Here is a 20,739-nt window from a genome sequence, read left to right on the forward strand (position 1 = left end):
CGCCAGGAACATGATTCTATGCATTTACAGTAGCCATCAAAACCCAGAGCAAACCAATTGAGAGGATTAATTGCACATAATCAACAGCCAATTATGTATCTGTCCTCCACACAGTGGGTCTGCAAAAATATTTTGCATTTCCACCTAGATTGGGCTGTTAATCATTAATAATCTTGCTCAAATTAACTTGAAGTGCAAACATTGAATTTCCCCTGAAAAAGTAGATAATGGCTCATCGTTACCACCAACTCATATATAAATGTATAATGTGGCTGTGGAAGTGAAGCTATAGAAACACCACAATAAGTGCTAAATACAGAAGTAGAAGAGGATGATTTGATTGATTTGACAGCAGCAAAGGCGATGGAGCCTGATTTTAAATTTCTGGATCAAAGTTTACAGAGTAATTTATTTACAATCATTAACCCTCACATTTCTCTTATAGAATCTTTTAACTTCTAGTGTCATTCTGCAGGAAAAATCACTAACTGCTGGACTACAACTTGTGACATTACCTATTGATGTCATAAGATATTACTGGATACCAGGATTTTAATCAATAACTTTTGTATTTTCTATGAAACAACAAACAAAACATACATTGATCCATTTTTTAACGTTAAAGTGCAGAGAAAAGACACTTTTTTTAAACTTTGAATGAAACAGCATTTAATCTTAGGATCACATACCTGGCTTGGATCAATAAGTAAGGGTAAGAATTAATTAGCAATTTATTGGTCGTCGTGTAAAAAACATACATCTCAAATGACATCAAACAAACTCTTTTATTCAATAATTGGGCTCCTTAAAAAGGAAAAATTATGACAATAAAGCTAGATCTGTTGGTCAAGTTACATTATGCAAATGTATTCTTGTTCATTCATACAAAATGAAACAAAAAATAGGAATAATCTTAAATTTCTTATTTTAAGGGATTTATGACTATTTGATTTTCAAACATTCCTATCCATGCTGGAATTACAAAACGTCAGTCAGTAAAGTTCGTATGTGTCTGACTCTCTCAATATTGTCTGTATCCCTGAGAATAACTACCTGTAACCATGGTGTCAGAGTTTGTCTTGTGCTTAATGAGAAAGCATGTCAATCACCTAAGGGTGGGAAAAGAGAAAGAGTGGAAAAGGCAAACATCTCTTATTTGAGAATGTGTGTGCATATAAGGCTAAGGCTGATTGTGTATGTGTGTGTGTGTGTGTATGTGTGTGTGTGTGCATGTGTGTGTGTGTGTGTGTGGGTGTGTGCATGGACTAACAAAAAGAAGTTCTGCTAAAACGGTCCACTCACTGTAAGTTTTACAGTCATTTATAAAATCTCTCCACCAGCTCTGTTGAACAGTCTGACCCTCATTGGTGTCATCCAATATATGCGTGAGAAACTCGTAATGAAAGAACAAAGCTGGAAGCACATTTATGATCTTGGACTGTGTATTTGTTGCAGCCCTCCAAGAATTCATTAAAGAGCATTGGAAAGAAAGCAAGAAAGAAACAGTTGAGCGAAGGGATCAACAATGAAAAACAACGAAAGTTTTTAAAAACAAAATCCTATCTGGTTTAAACAATAAATCTAGCCTCTTTTCCCATAGTATTAAGTCAGTAATGACATCTTTGTGAATAAGAATTCACATCATCATGTAGAACGCCACAATATAGGATAGTGTAGCTTCGTGATGAAAGATACAGCTGTTTGTTTACAAAAATAGCAAAACACTTTCTATTCTTGTATGTGTTTCTGGTTTTATCTTCTGGTAAGTTTAAAAAGTCTCAGTACTTCATATGAAAAAAACATCTCTGACCCACTGCTGTAAAGCAGTTGGTGGTCATGCAACAGTAGTTCGCCCAGACAAAGTTACAAGGTGGAAAATATAAATAAAATATAAATAAATACTATTGATGTCAAAATTAGTTTCTTTTTTGCTGCACTCAACAATGAGACCATGTTTAGTCACTTTTCCTGGAGAAAGTTTGCATTAGTAAGTAAAGTATATAGATGATATTTTATAGCTTGCATATTATTGTCCTCTTATCTTCATCCTTTTACACATCAAATTTTACATGGTGCAATTCAATTGACCTCCGGTTAAAGATTAACTCCAAAAATAATTTAAAATTTCCTAAAAACTAGAACACTTATGATGCAGGTTGACATCGTGACCCGTGAAACCAGGATGGTTTTAAGAGCAGAGATTATAAAACTAGAAGATGCAGATGGTGATGTTTGTACTTAGAGAAGAAATTACACATGGGAAATGACACTTTTTACTAAAATTAATTCTGTTAAAGCACTCCCCAATAAAGACTTGTACAGCATGTATTGCTCATCCTCCAACAACAAAATATAACCTTTGCTATGGCATTAAATGCATGGGTTTTCTGTAGTTTAACTTGATACTTCCAACTTGTAGACATCATATGCCAAATAATTCTTTGCTGTGCCTAATTGTAGGAGCAAATGACTTTAAATGCTGCTTTTTATTAGCTGCTAATACAAGCACCATCATAGCTTTTAAAATGTTACCATTATCGAGAATCTATTAAGTTTCTGTGATTAAAGAAGAGAAGAGTCAGTCCCCTGACCCGGGACAGACATGGCTGGCTTCCTCTGCATAAAGGCTGTGGCTGTAGATGACAAGAGGGGATTGAGTTCACAGCACCCTGAAGTGACTGTAAAGAAGGAGGGAGAGAGTTGAAATAACATCTAGGCCAAGACCAGGAATAGGAGAAGTGTGATATCTAATCGCAGTACCCCACAGAGGAGGCCCCCCAAATAAGGCAAACACACATTTTTGGGTGTTCTTTTGACTCAGATTTATACAGAACGAGTTTACTAAAACGCCTGGAGAATACACAAATCACCTTATGTCTAATCAACAAGACTCTTTTATTCCTCATTGCACAACTCTTGGTACCTCTCAGAGACGATCACAGCCAGATCAACCTAACTTGAGAGTCAATCAAGCAGACAACAAACTTCACAGACAAACATGCAGAAATAACCACATTTGTTTTTATTTTTCTTAAGTAAAAAGCTCTCAAGCCTTCGACGAGGCCTCCTGCCTTATCTAGTCTGACACCTGCTTCTTGACAGGATATCCAAAATTACCAAAAGGACATAATTTGTTTCTCTACTCTTTTTCTCCTCCATCAATTTTATCCACCGCAGGCGGTAAGGGTAAGTGAAATTGAATCATGAATAATTGTAATCATGGCTCTTTTATTCAATCACACACCTTAACATATCCCACACTGAGTCTTCCAGATGTTAAAGTCTAAGACCCTGGTCTCCCTGAAAAGTAAACCTCATTGTTTAACTCAGGTGGACTGCTGCTTTGTTTCCCGCTTCCCTGAGCAAACAAATAGATGACAAAGTATTAGTTGATCCGGAAAACTCAAACCCACAATACCATATACAAGTCAAAACTATTTTTTCCCTATTCTTAAAATGATTTGTAGCAAAAGGTCATTGATTTAAAAGACACATTTCACCAGGCCACATATACTCTTTGAAGAGGGTATGGAATATTCAGCAGTTTTTAATGTTTTCCTCATCAATCTGTTCAGACTAAAGCTGGCCTGGCAGTGTTTTCTGGCCCTCCAGAAAATCCCTTTGTTCCACTGGATTTGGGCTACCTGCAGTGCCAAACAGCTGACTTTGGAGATTTAGTGAAAAAACTTCTCCATCTGGAGTTGGATGAGGCTAAAAAAAAAAACCAACACATTCTATTTTGTTAGTAGCACTGTTAACGTATTTAAAGAAGGATTGAGTCCTGCAGCACATCCAATCTGAGCTCCCCCTGCCCTGGACCCCTTCCAGTTTGCATATCGGTCCAACTGGTCGACTGATGATGATGCCATCTCCGCTGCCCTCAGCTAAGCCCTCACCCACCTGGAGACCAAAGACTTGTACGTCAGAATGCTGTTCACCGACTTCAGCTCAGCATTCAACACCATCATGCTCCAGCAGCTCATCCACAAACTGGAACAGTTGGGGCTAAACACCTCCCTGTGCAACTGGCTGTTGGACTTCCTGACGGGGAGACCACACAGACAGTGAGGGTCGGCAGTAACACCTCCAGCACCATGTTGATCACCAGATCCTGCTTAGAAGACTGAGGGATGAAGTGGGACTGTCTGGGTCTGTGTTAGAATGGTTCTCATCTTACCTTTCTGGGCGCAGTTTTAGTGTATCTGCCAATCAAATGAGGATCTGAATCGGCAGATCTGTTGTGTGGAGTCCCTCAAGGTTCTGTTCTGGGTCCTTTATTGTTTTTGCTGTACTTGATTCCCCTGGGTAAAATCATTCAGAGATTTCCAGATGTTTCTTATCACATTTTTGCTGATGACATCCAGCTCTACTGCTCTTTTGATCCAACTGAGCCCTAGAGGCTGAACAGCTTAGTCAATTGTTTGCTAGAAATCAAACAATGGCTGAGTGAAAACACTCTACAGCTAAATGTGGACAAAACTGAAACACTGGTGATTGCTCCTGATGATAAGGTTCCAGGGTTGAGTCAGTACTTGGGTGACTTAGGTCAGTCTGTCAAACTGAGCCTGAGAAACCTGGGTGTTGTATTTGATAAATACATGTCTCTTGTTCGTCACTGCAGAAAACTGACCAGAAACTGTTTCCTTCAACTGAGAAAAATCTCTAAACTTAGGAAAATGTTGTCGGAACATGATCTGGAGCTTGTAATCCATGCGTTTGTTTCTTCTCGTCTGGACTATTGTAACAGTTTGTTTTCATGTCTTAAGAAGAAGGAGCTGTCTCACCTGCAGGTGATTCAGAACTCTGCAGCGAGAATTCTAACCCGCTCAAGTAGAAGAACTCACATTTCTCTGATCCTTAAAACTCTTCACTGGCTTCCAGTTTCTTTCAGGGTCAACTTTAAAATTCTGGTTCTTACTTTCAGAGCTATTCATGGTCAGGCTCCTCCTTACATCACTGATCTGATCCAGCCTTACACCCCAGCTCGGGCTCTGAGGTCTGTGGATCAGAATCTACTTATGGTTCCACGCACACGGCTCAGGACCAGAGGAGAGAAATCTTTTCAGGCTGTTGCTCCTAAGCTTTGGAACAATCTTCCTCTCTCTTTGCGCTTGATGGAGTCTACTGACTCCTTTAAGAAACATCTTAAGACGTTTCTATTTGTTCAGGCTTTTCCTTGTTTTTCTGGAACTCCTGTGTTGTTCTCAGTATTATCTTGATCTTTAAAGTATATACTTTTTTGAGTATTGTTGATTGTTAAAGCGCTTTGTGACCCTGGTCTGGAAAAGCGCTATATAAATAAATATTACTTACTTACTTACACTGAACACAAGGGGCCCCAAAGGATGTGTGCTGAGCCCCCTCCTCTTCACTTGGCCGACCCGTGACTGCACTCCATCATCTAGCTCCAACCTCTTCATCAAGTTTGCGGATGACACAACTGTGTTGGGTCTCATCAATGACAGCGCTGAGATGGTCTACAGGTGTGAGGTCAACAGACTCACGTAGTGCAAAGACAACAATCTTCACCTGAACGTGGAGAAGACTAAGGAGGTCATTGTGGACTTCAGGAGAGTGCACACCCAGCATCTACCACTAACCATCGACAGAGCTGCAGTGGAGAGGGTGAGCAGCACCAAGTTCCCGGGTGTACACATCTCTGAAGATCTGTCCTGGAGCCACACTACAATATCACTTGCCAAAAAGCCCACTAGCGCCTATACTTCCTCCGCAGACCGAGGAGAGCAAGAGTGGGTCTAAGAGGACCACAACTTCATTTATGCTGTATGTGTTGATACATGTATATTTGAAAAATAAAATAACTTGAACTTGAGAGAAAAAATTAATAAAAACAATTACCAAATGAAGCAGTAGAGAGTTGAAGTCAGGTCAAACAAAGATTAAATGTAGCAATAATTCAACAAACTGGACAATTTGACCTACTTAATCAAATGCAACCTTTGTTCACAGGGTTAATCTAATTAAGCCTTGACATTTTTAATCAGAGAAAATAAAAAATCATAAACATGCCATGTTGTGTTAGGTAGGATTTTCGGTAAAGCTTGTGCCCTTTCACTACCACCTTATAAACCATATGCCACATGTCACACCCTGAATGTGATGCACTTGACGTGATGAACGACAAAAGACACATATGTTGACTGAAATAACTCTTTTATGTCTCTGTAATTTTCAGGGTTGAAATAAAGTTTGTTTTTGATGCACTGTGTTTCAGTAGTCCAATTTGTGACATTATCTCACCAAACAAAAACAGTTCCTAAGTAACATCACAGCCTCCACTAATCCATTCAAAGATATTTTAAACTGACTCCCCAACCTGATGATATTCCTTCTTTTTAATATTATTTAAATACTTACAGAAAATTTCATGATGTATCATGATTAATCTTTATAGATAGTGGCTCTAAGAGGTCACAATGTAGAGTTTAAAGATTCAAAGTTGAAGAAACTACTTTCAGTATTGGGGCTGACTAGGCTGGACAAGAGCAGATATGAGAATATCAGGCCTCACATGGAAAAGCCTAGTGACAAACATTTGTTTGGAGACTGGAGATTTGAGTATCATGGATGTGGTAAATGAAAATATAAAAAGGATAGTAGTGACTAGAGAGAATGATAAAGATAGAAGGGTGAAGGAGGTTGATTTACCTGATGAGTAATGCAAAAATAAACAAGAGCTTTTAACCTTTCCCTGAGTTCAAATAAAGTTTCACTTCAAACATTGCCTCACACACAAACATACAATCACCTCAAATCCAAAATAGTCTTAAAACTCAACAGAAGAAAAATAAGTTGTTGTTTTGATGATTGTGTTGCCCACACAATCTAAAAGACACATTTTAAACCTGAATCAAGGTTCTATCATTATTCACTCTCAGAGACAAATCTCTGTATTATACATTTGAGGAAATGTCCTTCATCTGCTTCCCACCCAACCTTCCTGCTCACATTTCCTCTCCTTCATTTCATGAAACACTTTATTTCAACTCTCTGATGGATCTCTGTTTGTTTAGGTTTTATCTCTCTTCTCCCAACGTAATACACAGGCTCCTTGTCTTTGCCTGAATGAAGGTGGACGCTGTGTGTTAATCTTTTATTTACGCATCTGTCTTCAAGTTAGAGTTCTGCTCATTTCACAGCAGTCTGACTTGGTGTAAGAGTTGAGGGCAGATTTCCTATCCTCTCTGTTCTTTCTTCTTCTTCTCACAGTTCTATTAGCCTTTACTAATCCCTCAAAGGAGAACATTTCACGGCATTTCTGGAAGAGAAAGCTTCCATATCATGCAAATTCAGAATTCAGTGTTTCACAATTATTGCCACAATAAAGACATGAAATAAAACAATGTTTTCCTTTTACTATGGTTGGATAAACATTTGCAGCCTGCCATGTGCAAGTAGTTAAATCTACTCCAAACATTTGTTGTTGTGGCTGAATAGTTGATTTAGAGCTCAATTTGTCTTGAACCCACTCTATGCTTCCCCATTGAAGTCAATTGACACTGGGCTTCTGCACTGTCTAACACTGTGACACTTTACAGGCATAAAAAGGATGATATACCAGTTACATGTGATAAGTAGATGAATCTCAACAAAGATAAACACTTTCTATTGCATATGTATTCAATTAAATGTAAGTAACTTAATCATTATTATTTGTTAAGCGCCTTTCCCAGACCAGGGTCACAAGGTGCTTAAACAACAAAACTATACTCAGTCAAAATACATACTTAAAATGACCAATACAATACAGTGACAAACAAAGCCTCCCCAAAATGTTAGGAAAAATCCCTGCACTAATAAATATGTCATATTTATATATCAAGAAATGCACACCATCTGCTTGTGCGGACATGGAGCTCTAGAGCTGCCTTTCTCTAGTCTCACAGAGGAGTTGAAATGTACACACAACAGTACATATTTGTAGCATACAAGTGTCTTGGTAACTTTATGCAAGCTTTAAATCTCAAATGAGTGAACCGGATTGGACATATTAAAGACAATCAACATATTCTGCCAAATGTTTTATACATTTTAAAGCCAAGTGTATTCTTGCCATGGCCCTGAATCACACACAAAAAACCTGCTTAATAAATGTAATGCTGCTGTAGAGGTGGTTTCTTTAAAGTTGTGTATTGTATGAAAAACGTTCAAAGTTGAAACAGAAAAGCACTGAAAAAGCACAGTCGTCCAACAAGTAAGTAAGTAATGGTTATTTCCAAGGACTCAATGCACATGACTTGACGTGAAGTCAAAATATATATCTTCATCTTTCAACACTTGGGTTCACGGTGCAGCAGTCAAACTTTTTAATCCTAAAGAGCAAAGCAGTCATGCATAACTAGCTGATTTGTAAAGATGAATAAGATCTAGTACATGTGGATTAATTTGGTGCTTTAGGCAATGTCATTGAAAAAAAAACCCCTGTTCAGTTCAGTTCAGTTTATTTTGAGGGTAAACTTGAAAGCAACGTATACATAATGTACTAAAGTACTTGATTAATCACACTTATGTTTATAGTCAGATATAATTTTGTTCACACTTTAAAAAGCGCTTAAACAATAAAAAATAAAAAGATTTAAATTTAAAAAAAGAATACAATAAATACTTAAAAGGTCAAGACATCATAGAGACATACATAAGACTCTCAGAAAATCAAGGAAATGCAACAATAAAAGTGTCTTAAAATGTTTCTTGAAGGAGTCAGTAGATCCATCAAGCGCAGAGAGGGAGGAAGATCATTCCAAAGCTTAGAAGCAACAGCCTGGAAGGATTTCTCTTCTCTGGTCCTGAACCGTGTGCGAGGAACCATCAGTAGATTCCGATCCACAGACCCCAGAGCCCGAGCTGGGGTGTAAGGCTGGATCAGATCAGTGATGTAAGGAGGAGCCTGACCATCAATAGGTCTGAAAGTAAGAACCAGAATTTTAAAGTTGATCCTGAAAGAAACTGGAAGCCAGTGAAGAGTTTTAAGGATCGGAGAAATGTAAGTTCTTCTACTAGAGCGGGTCAGAACTCTTGCTGCAGAATTCTGTATCAACTGCAGGCCAATATAGGATACTGTTGCCAGCTATTGGCTGTAATGTTTACAGATGCGTTCAAATGCATAGATATATACATCAGTGGCATGGCACTGTCGTAAGCACTCCGAGTTCCAAGATGGCTGGAACGATCTTTAGCCCCCATCACCATAATATATAGATTAACTCAATATTCACGTACCCACGTTGTGATTCGGAGTCGGCTAAAATGTCCCTGTGCGCGATGCAACATATGCTAAAAGGTTGCCAGGCCAGCACCACAATTTAATAAATGTACATGTTTGACTGCATGAAGGCAGCAGATTGTTTTTTGTTATTTGTTTGAACATTTCCTGCTCTAGAAATATGTTTTATGTAAGCATCCGTAGGAAGTTTCCGGAAAAATGTAAAGATTTGTATGATGTAATTTAATTTTCCTTTTATTAAAAATTGATTTACGGTATACTGTTTTAGCTTTTATTATTCTGTTTTCTTCTCAGTGTTCATGTCAGGTTAAACTTGTACGGCGTGTGTGAATTTGATTTGGCTATAATTAAGGTAAACGTCGCAATTGTGACGTTGGACATTAAAAATGTTATCACTTTACGGGTTGTAACGTATCAGTTGTGGTTTCAAGCTACACTCTGTAAGTGTTGTGCAAGTCGTGTGACAAAAACTTCAACACACTTCAAATGTTTGTTGTAAGCCTGCATAAGATGAATTTCCAACATAGAAGTGTGTTCGGATATTGGTAGAATTCAACACAGTTTTCCTGATGTTTTCCATCCACCTATATGTTATTTTAAGTACGGGATAAGCGGCCTTTCAATTGTAGAAATGCCTTACGGGAGAGTTTTTAGCAGACTACTAATACTCACGATGTTTTTTTTTCCCTTTAAGTACACAGAGTTGTATTCACCTACGATTGAAAATGAAGAAGAAATGGACAGTTGCGATTACAACACTGACTCGACACAACCACAACATTATTGTTGTTAAATGTATAACAGTACCTTTTCCCTTTCTGTTTTTGGCTAATTTCTATTTTTCTATATCTATCCATTACTATTTTTATATGTAAATATATATAAGAGAATCAGGAGCATCTGAGTTTAATTTGTCTACTTCATTTTGTTACATATACATAGTCATTTACAAACAACTTAAACTGAACTGGTCAGTTCCTTATTTTCCATTATGTTTAACTTTTTACATCCAAATTTTAAAATGTTTCCTCAAATAGAGGAGGTTTTAAAGAACAACCACGTCCTTCAGGGGGATGTACAGTAGTCTTCCAAAGCACAATTCTAACAGAGGATTTGTCAGACTTCTCAGTTGTTGCCGTGAACCAAAAGTTGCAGTTCAACTCCATTAGGTGTTGCTGGTGTTGGTAGAAGAATGTTTACGTAGTAAAGGGTTTTTTAAGAGTTTAGGAAACATGAAATCTTTAAGCATGGAAAAAATCATTCATAAACTAATAAACTAACTTTTCATTTGATGGTATTTCAAAGTATACAGGTAAAAACAATTATATTTAACATGAAATAAAGTTAAACAGACAATCTGTTCCTGAAAACGCTGCTTTCATATTGATTGAAAAAAACCAATTCATCGTCTTATCTTAGTCATAACAGAAAAAAACGTTGCACAAAGCGTAAAGTCATCATGAACATTCCTTAAAAAACATTTTTTCCACATGAGCCACAGTAAGACATCAGTGTAGATTCATTAGACAAAATGGACAAAAAATGTTCTGGAAATACATAAAGCATACTGTCATTGCCTCTAATTGAAAAACTTGCAAAACAACATACATCATTCCTCGTGCTATTAGATTGTACAATTCTGAGTTTGGGGGCAGGAGTGAAGTGAAAGTATCTTGACATTCTGTTCTATGTTATTTTTTATCCTTTGTCTTTGTTATTTGTCTTCGATCTATGTTGTTTATTTTTAGATTGTGTCATCTTCTTCATTCTTTTTATTTTTCTTTGTTCTTTGCAAAATTTTCAATACCCTTACAGAAAGTGGTAACTTCACTTAGATACTGGCTTCTAAACATGAGTTTGGATAGTTTGTCAATACCAATTTTCAGATCAATTTTAACAAAAAGAAAAATGAAATTAAACATTGTTAAAATCTTTAGATTTTTCACAAAATTTCCAATGGAAGCTTACAAAAAATATATATAATAATCAATGTATCAATTGATGTTCCATCAAATATAATTTTACTATCCTGTACAGTATCCCATGCCTTACACAGAAACGGTTATAAAATACATCTGAAACAATCTCAACAATTGTAAATCCTGATATTTGAAAGTAAGTAAGTAATATTTATTTATATAGCGCTTTTCGAGACCAGGGTCACAAAGCGCTTAGACAATCAAAACAATACTCAAAAAAGTACATACTTTAAAGATCAAGATAATACTGAAAGGATACTTTTTTCTCGGGACTGGAGTGTGAGTATCTTGCCACTATTGTCCTATCAGTCAAACACACCACACTTAAATAAACCAGTTCACCAAAATGTTTTTTAATTCACCCTGCACTATTTTATTATTTTAGTTGATGCAGGTACTCAACTAAATTCAGACTCTTAATGTGGAAAGGATAAAGGCAGTATCAACATCATTTCTTCTTCCAGAGATAATGAAACAGCGCTGGAGTGGTGGTCAAATGTTTACTTCTCTTTTTAATTCAGTGTTTACTCCGGAGCTACCCACATGCTCCAGCTGTAACCCAGGTGACCGCTGGAGTAGCCTTCAAAAGGTCCCGCTTTGCTATGCTATCACTGCCTCCGAGATGTCATCAGTGCTGCATATCGGCCTGTTGAATGCCTGCTCCACTGCAAATAGATTAGATAAAATACGATTTATTGATCCCTCTTTATCCTTTTCTGTGAATGATCTCTTTACAAGAGAAAAGTTGGATTTATTGTTTCTTTCAGAGACATGGCAGAGAGAGGAAGAGTTTATTCATCTTAATGAACTGTCCTGCTGGCTGCATTGTCGTAAGGAAGTCCAGACAGTGATTCAGTCAAGAATTTACTTCTTTTGAGTCTCAGATGATCTTGGTTGGTTTAACAAGACCTTTCTATTGTGTTTAAATCTACCGCCCAGCTGGTTCTTGAAGGGCTTTAGTGACATTTTATCTTCCATTATTCAAATGGAATCTGTTCTTATTCTTTAAAACTTTAATCTCGATGTTGATGATCTTCTTGCTCTGATAAAGAACTTTAACTATAATTGAAGCCTTTAATTTTGAGCAACATATTTCTTAACCCACTCATCAAAAAGGCCACATTTTAGACTTAGTTTTTACTCTTGGCCTGGACATTTCTAATGTATCTGTACATGATGTCCATCTGAGTGATCATTCTCTTTACTTGTTTAACCTGGACTTCATCCCTGAACCTAAGCCTTTGAAAGTTAGGTCTCAGAGGCGTGCCATCTCAGCCGATACTAAGGACAGTTTTTCTGCTATGTTTGACCCTCTTTTCTTCAATTATTGCGTTAACGTGTGTTGAACCCATTGTGTTGAAATACTGGATCGAGTGGCTCCTGTTAAACTGACCTTGAAAATTCAGAAAATAAATTGTGCCCTTGGACGAATGAAGATCTCCTGAGTCTGAAGAGAATTTGTCAAAAGACTGAGCGTCTCTAGAAGTCCACTAAACTTGAGGCGCACAGACTTAAATAAAAATAGGCAAATATAGAAGTGAGACTGTCTGGGTCTGAGTTACAGTGGTTCTCGTCATACCTCTCTGGGGGCAGTTTTAGTGTATCTGCCAATCAAATAAGGTCTGAATCAGCGGATCTGTTGTGTGGAGTCCCTTAAGGTTCTGTTTTAGGTCATTCATAATTTTTTCTGTACTTGATTTCCCTGGGTAAAATCATTCAGAGATTTCCTGATGTTTCTTATCACATTTTTGCTGATGACATCTAGCTCTACTGCTCTTTTGATCCAACTGAGCCCCAGAGGCTGGAAAGTTTAGTCAATTGTTTGCCAAAAATCAAACAATGGCTGAATCACTTTGGAAGCAAAGATCGATGGTATTATTTTAAGTATGATTTTGAGGTTATGGCAGGGATTTTCTAAGGAGTTGTTCAGGTCCTCTTTCCAAACCAACTTTAGTTTATCAGTAGGTCCCTGCTAAAATTCAGAAAGGGCGGCAGATTTATTGAAATAAATCCAGGAATCTTGTCTCTTATTTCCCTTTCATTGACAGTTTGAGGAGATATTTTAGATTAAAATGCCTTTCTTGTAGGTAGGTACCCAAACAAGTATATTTGTATATACTATAAAGATTTTTTTTTTCTGAGCTGTTGAAAGGGGAAAAGAGTGTTGTCTTTAATTATTTCCTTAAATTAGACCTATCCCTGTTCATGCCATTCTTTAAAGACATGTTCTGCATCAAGGGCGTGAATGGGGGTTTGAAGTCCGAGTGTAGAAAAGATACTAGGTTCATATTAATTTTCTACATTACAATAAAATTCTGAGGGAATGTTTTACTAAAGCAGGGGTCACCAACACAGTTACCGCTGGCACCAGGTCGTCCGCAGGACCATATGAGGCGCCCACAGGCCTATTCTAAAAATATTACAATTGACCACCAGTAAGCTGAGTCAAAAAAATTAAATGAATTTTAAAATAAATTATTTTTTAATCACACTTGCATTTATATGTATATGAAAATGACAAGCTCTTTAAAATAAAATAATTAAAATAATTTGTATAATACTAATTATACGAATGAATCAATGACATATATAATATTAAAATATTGATCAAATTTGACCGCTTCTCACCCTTTGCATGCCTAATTTCTGGTTTAATTCGTCAACGTGTTTGATTTCGCTCTGACAAGAGATAAGAAATTTGAATAACTAAAACTGCAAACCCAAGAACAGTGACCTTGTCATTCAAATCTGGCTAAATATTGTCTGATTTCAGCACTTCCTAGCATAAACAACTCTTAACTCTCACCACACATGGACATGGATCTCCAAAAACTTGCAGAACCGTCCTTCTATAATAATAATGTTTTAGATGAGTAACCAGTAAAAATGTGTATTTTATCTCAACAAAAAGGGAGAAGAACTAAGAAGCATAACAAGCTTCTTGAATTAATTTCTATCTGGAACAAGACCAACTCCACCTCCAGGTCCTGGTCTCTAATCTCCAATTAGTTAAAGGATTAGCATTGAATAAGGAATTATTGATTTATATACAGAAAAAGTTGACTTACCGGGATGTGTGTCAGACATCTGTTTTCTTTTGCATTCAATGTTGTGAAAAGCTAGATGTTTTGACAATCTTTCAAATTCTTTGACCCGGTTGGCAATAGTGAAGTGTCAATTTCCATTTCGATCGGCATTATAAATAAAACTGCTTTGCCATGGTTACTTATTGTTTGTACAAATGCCCCTGTATAGCCTCCAGACTACGGTGCTACCACAGTTGTGGACCTCTGTTCACTACCACCTGCAATAAAACATATTGTCATACACAAGCCTCTCATTTTTGGGACCTCAGCATGAGGTATGAACTTGGATCTCAGAAGATAGAGAGAGAGGTCGAAGTGCCGACCCAGAGGGGAGCGAGTCACCACTACATGCACACTCGTTGAACATGTTTAGTCGCCACAACATCATCTTTTACACCCCACGTTACTGTTTTTGTGCTCGTTGTTTGTGTTTTTAGCGCTTCGAGTTCACTGTTTACATGATGCAATAATGCATCATGTAAATACATACACTCGCTAAATTAATGTCAAGTAGAATCACAAAATATTCAGTTTTATGCAAAATAATGTACTGTGTGTTAGTTGGCTCAAAATTTCAAACTTGTGTCAGTACCTCTGAGTACTATACACAGGATTATATCGTAAAGAGCAAAAGTGATTTGTCCAAGAACCAATCTGGTTGAACAAAAGTAGGGAAGTTATATTCCTAAAGACAACAAAATTCCACAGAGGCCAAAAGTGTTACTCAGGAAATGACTCAGTCGCATTCCTGTCTGTGATCAATCAGCATGTGACCCAGCCAACCTGAGATTGACCTTGTGTTCTTGAGTATACTTGTCAAAACAAGCGCTCGTCCTCTATTCATCTAGTCATTCTGAGGAAAACCATCAAATGCAAATAAATTCCTCTGAATTAGGGAATATATGATGATAATTACCTAATCATAAAACATGACGGCGGAAAGCAAAGCAAATACATAATATTTTGACACATTGTATATGCTATCTAGAACATGGAATCCAAAAGGAGTGAATACTTTCACTAAGTCAAAATACTTGTTTGACTTCAAGTTTTAGGCTAACTTTGATTGTGGTCAATGTCTGACCCTTTTTACTGACATATAAAATAACCCAATACTTACTTCCACACTAATCAAAGTCAGCCAACCAACGTTCATAGTGGAGCGACTACCTGTCCAACATACCAGAGGTTAGCCATCATGTTCTGCTGACAGCTGGACATCATCAGAAGGAAAATATAGTCTCTTTGACTGAAAGTCACATTTAGTTTTTTGTGTGTTTGAAATATTTATCTTCGTCAACATGACTACAAAAGATGAATGAAAGTGATCTTTAAATAATCAAGCAAGAAACAAATCATCATCATCCAGAAAAGCAATAGTCCTAATAATGACAACAAAATAGTTATTCTAGTATTCTAGAGAGAAAAGTACAGGACATGCATGTTGGCGAGTCTTCAACATTTTGCAGATTGAAATCATTGAATTTGTCTTTAAACAGAGTATAGGGGTGAACAAAGAATGTACGGTTATTTACACACTTTGAGCACCAAATGATGGCCTTTAAACCTGCTCCACCAAATTACCTTAGCAGCTCATGGCGACAATGTAGTAGAGTCGTTGGCGAAGTCTCTCTGGTAGTCTGAGAGAGTGTGAGGTGATCATTGCTGGACCAACTTTATGGACATTTGGGATTTAAACATGATTTTTTTTTCGTATAACCATCCACTGAGTGCATATGTCTAGTACAGTTCCTTCATGAATGCAAGAAAAGGACTTGAAACACTCGTCCCTTCCTCTATCCCGGTGTGATTTATTATTGTTACATCTGTGGATAAGTTAGAAGGAGGAGAGCGAAAAGAATGACTGTAGTTTTTCCAGTTAAGCACTTAAGTTTTAACAGAACATTTCTTGTAGCCACAACTTGCCTGCTTTCTGCAATCAAATTCCATTATTGTTTTCTTTCCTTTTGATCCTATTCTTGAAAATACACTCTGATTCATCTCGGCATCAAGTGCAGCGTTCTGAATTTCTACAACCTGACTCTGTCTCGCAGTCAGTCGGAGTGTTCTGGCCTGACCATAATTGTCTAAGTGCTTCTGGATGGCAGTGGGCTATTTGGTATTAAGAGGCCTATTAAGTCATTAGTGTAACAGTTGGACCGCTGTCCCCCCTCCGACAGAACCAGATGATCTGCCTGATACGTGTTGCCTCACAGTTTTCCACATATTTCCTCAGGTATTTACAGCTTGGATGAGAAACAACCTCAGATGTCTCACTTACAAAAAGAATACACTGGTAGCCTGCACAAGTGTGAGCTCCTCCTGCCTTTACACTCACTCATTCTCTATACAACCTCATGTCAATTTAGGGTTGGAATTACTTTATTATCTGTCCCTTTTTACAGTTCTAGGCAAAAATGTATTTCTATGCTAATCTAGCGACCTGCACTCACTTGTCTTCACATTAGTTAAAAGACACACTTAAAAACATTCAAATACCTCCATACTGCTCATTTCCTCTTATATTGAAGCCTCGACATTAGAAATTGTTCCGTAAAAAATTAGAGACAGAGAGCTTTAAAAGACAGGACAGGAGACCACATTTCTCATGAGCACCACCAAACCAGCGTGATATATAGCATGTTCACACCATCCCCAAGAACTTTTACAGTGAAAATAAAAATCACACAAAACACCTAAAGTCACGGCATATGAGTCATTCAACTAGTTTTAAGTTGATATGTCATCACAAGTTTTATGAAAATATTTGAGTACAAAAATATTAAGGTAAGCCTTAAAACTACCCAGAGCTGCTTTAAGGCTTTTAATTCTTGCTTTAAGGATGGGTAGTGCTCAGACTGACCCTAGCTGACTAGTAGTCTCATTCTCTTTCTTGCATGATTCCAATACTAACCCACATTATGAGCACTGCCCAGCAACCAGACGCCACTTCCATTAGTATTATTTTTCTCTGTCATCGATAAAATATGAGCTATTTATCTGCCATCTGTGTATTCTGTTATCTGTACAAAGTTGAAGTGTTTTAATAATAAATATTTTGCAATGAAGTATATGTTGTAATACCGTCCATGTGGTCTCAATCTTCTACACAAAGGGCCATAAACAAAGTTCACATGGTAATTCAAGAACATGTAGCAGAGAGTAAGCGTCCGCTGTTTTATAAAAACACTCAGAAGGCTGTGCTTTTATGTTAAAACACTTTTACTCAATTGACGTGGTTAAAGAGCCAGGGCTGTCAAGCTCAATTGTCATCCGTAGAGCTCGAGAAGAACCATGAACTGCTCTTATTTCCACAGTCTCCATTGATGCTCTCACAGGGACGGCCACACCTCACTGGGATCTAAGGAGACGTAAAAAATCCCAAACAGACAGAGCTGTCATTAGGAAATAGTGACCCAAAGAGGGCTACGGCACACTTTATGTTTCTACATCCTTCTACACGATCGCAACAATCACCACTTCAAACCAATCACCACTTCAAACCGACATCCTTGCTTAAACACTCGCCTGCAGTCACCAAGAGCCAGATTTATCTTACTCCCTCTTGTTTCCTACACACTTTCCTCATACCCAGTCCACTCAATAAAGAATATGTTGTACCCAGGTGAAAAATAGAGTTACAAGACAAATGATACAATAGAATACATCATTTTTGTTGTTTCATTGTAAAAACTTTTTTTTTAATGTAGAGGTTGAGGACTAGCACAAAGGTGGGACATAAGACAGAAAAGTGAAAAGGAAGGAAATAAATGAACAGCAATTTTCATGATTTTGTAGATATATTTGTATATCTATATATATATTTTTAAAAATCTGAATCTATTTTTTTTGTAGAACAAGATGACCAGAGGGAGGGAGAAGATGGTGTGCAATTGAATATTGGCAAGATACTGCAATGCATTACTGGTCAAGCCAATAAACTACTACTACCAACCAGTGAAGTTTTCTCATGGTTGTGGCACAGATCACAGCATCTGTTTCCAGAACAGATCAAGAACAATTTCAAAACTGCCATGGCATATTTTTCTTAGCGTGATTTGAGAATTATTATTTTCTATTTTCTTATGTTCATTAGAAGGTTCATTATTTCCATTGTACATGTTTGTTTAGCACATTTCAAAAGTATGCGATGAATTGGTTAGGCATGCGCAATGTGCTGGCTGGATCACTGAATCTTGGTTCAATGAGTACCATGAGTATTTTTTGCAGAAAACACGCACACGTTTAAAAAGTACACACAGAAACTTAGAATTACGAACGCAAACTTGTTTTACGCACGCACACCTTTTAGAAAGTTTTCTTACCCCATAGTGATTATTGGTTGCAGCAGGAAGATCGACGTCTTTTCTTCTCTGCATTCCTTCTGCCTTTATGTTTCAGCTAGTCTCCCAGTCGGTTGCTAATCTTTTCTTCTGATTCCCATCCACACATCTCTGCCTTTGACCTCATATCTGTCTATATATCCAAGCTCACTGAAGTTACAGCAGAGCAAAGATGGTTCCAATCAGCTGTCATAATCGGATTCAATCACAAACTGTAATAATAGTTACTCCAGCTACAAAATGTTTTTTTCATATTTAACATGCTAAACTATGCACGTTTTGTCTATGTCGTGTTAAAGACTAACTGCAGCACTAACAGCTGTTTTAATCATTTCAAAGTCCTAACTAAAGTAAAAGAGTATTTTTATTCAACCTCAGTTAATATCCGATACAGCCTCTCAAAGTTAGATCGAGTGTAAATGAATTAGGTCTTATTTCATCTGTGAAGAGCACAGGGTGGCAAATTTGGCAATATTGGTGTTCTCTGGCAAATGCCAACGAGCGAAAAATATAGACTTGTTTAATTTTTTTCCATAACAATTCTTCTTAGCAAGGTTTCAATTCAAGATGGACATTACATACGAGCAGTACGGAGGCATATGGATGTTTTAAGTGTCTTTTTGGAAGAAGTTAGTCCCTGGGCCCTCAGTTGCTTCATTAAAATTGATGTATATTTTTGTCTATATGTCAGGGTATCCCGGACAATCGGAATGAGAACAGAGACAAGTGTTAGAATAACAACAGAGTCAGAATCCAGATTTACCACCAGCACTGAGTGGAGGCGCTTCTTAAGGCTCGTCCCAAACCACTGAAGGTCTCCGATCCGTGCTTGCCTTTTTATTCCATAGCTCAGATCATTACACACTAAAATATGAACAGTTTTGCTTTTTTTTGCTGGACGCAGCCAGCAAGAACTGGTTTTCTGTATGAGTCAGTGAGCGCGCAGCAGCAAGCATGACTACATGTTTATTGTGATAAGAACATAAAAGCAACATCAATTCTTTAACACTATAACTCTTAAGAGTAACGGATTAGTCCACAATAGGGTGAGTAGAAAATTACCAGTTAATATTTACAATAGGATTAAGGTCCACACAACGTCAAATGCTGTTTTTTTATCATCAAGGTACAGGAAACTGGTGTTACCAGCTGAACGGCTTTCCACACGTGCATGTAGTGGACCTGTCTGTCCATGACTCCCTGGCCACTTTTTCACCCTAGTCAGCCCCGGGGCCAGCTGAGGCACACCCACTGCATCCAACCAGCCGGACAAAGCCCAGTATTTATCCATGAGTGTCATTTCGCTGCAGTGGAAACATCCATTCTTTGCTTCGCCATTGAAGTCAATTGACGGTCAGCTTCTGCACTTTCTAACACTGTGATGCTGCAAAGATGAATTTTTAATGATATGTAATATAATTGCAGGATGTGTATATAATTTAATTAATCCTGCAAGGATATATGTCCTAGTCATTGGTGAAAAGAGCAGAATGGTTTAGCTGATCTCTGTTCCAGGAGCATTCAAGCTCGCTGGCATGTCAGGGGCATGTGCGGCTACTTTGACAGCATAGTTATGAGGTGCTGATGAAAGGGGAGAACCTGGAGGCCTAATGTTTCTCAAATTAGATCTTTGAGCCCTTTGACCTGTCCCACAGATGACGAGACGAATCTAGTTAAAGTTGGGGGGAAGGGATTTTTTTTTTATCTTCTTGTTTTTGTTTCACCCAACTACAGAAAATATATATGTAATATTTTCAGTGAGTATCAATGGTTGTTATGGAACACTTAGCACACACTCAGGAGGTGGTAACACTTTTGTATATGTTTTCATACAACAGTGAGGTTTAGCGTTGTTTTCTAAGTGGTGCAATAGATTTTGATTATGATTTTTTCTATGATTATGTAATATTATAATCGTAAAGCATTTTCAGTGGTTGGGGCTTAAGCACATTTTCATATATGTAAATAGTTAAATTAAAAGATGAGAACAATAAAGGTCCAGGTTTGGTTATTTATTAAGATTGCAGTACCTCTTTGTCTAGAGTTGTAATTTTTTTTAAATATATCACATTACTGAATTTCTTGAG

General features: G+C 37.4%; 1 protein-coding gene across 1 annotated transcript in view; it reads right to left on the reverse strand.

The window, feature by feature from the left end:
- trabd2b (TraB domain containing 2B) overlaps window positions 1-20,739 on the reverse strand; it is a 51,704-nt gene that overhangs the window by 21,344 nt on the left and 9,621 nt on the right. The gene's annotated exons all lie outside the window — the stretch shown is intronic.

Source organism: Callionymus lyra, chromosome 2 (genome assembly GCF_982586985.1).
Source record: "Callionymus lyra chromosome 2, fCalLyr1.hap1.1, whole genome shotgun sequence".
NCBI lineage: Eukaryota > Metazoa > Chordata > Actinopteri > Syngnathiformes > Callionymidae > Callionymus > Callionymus lyra.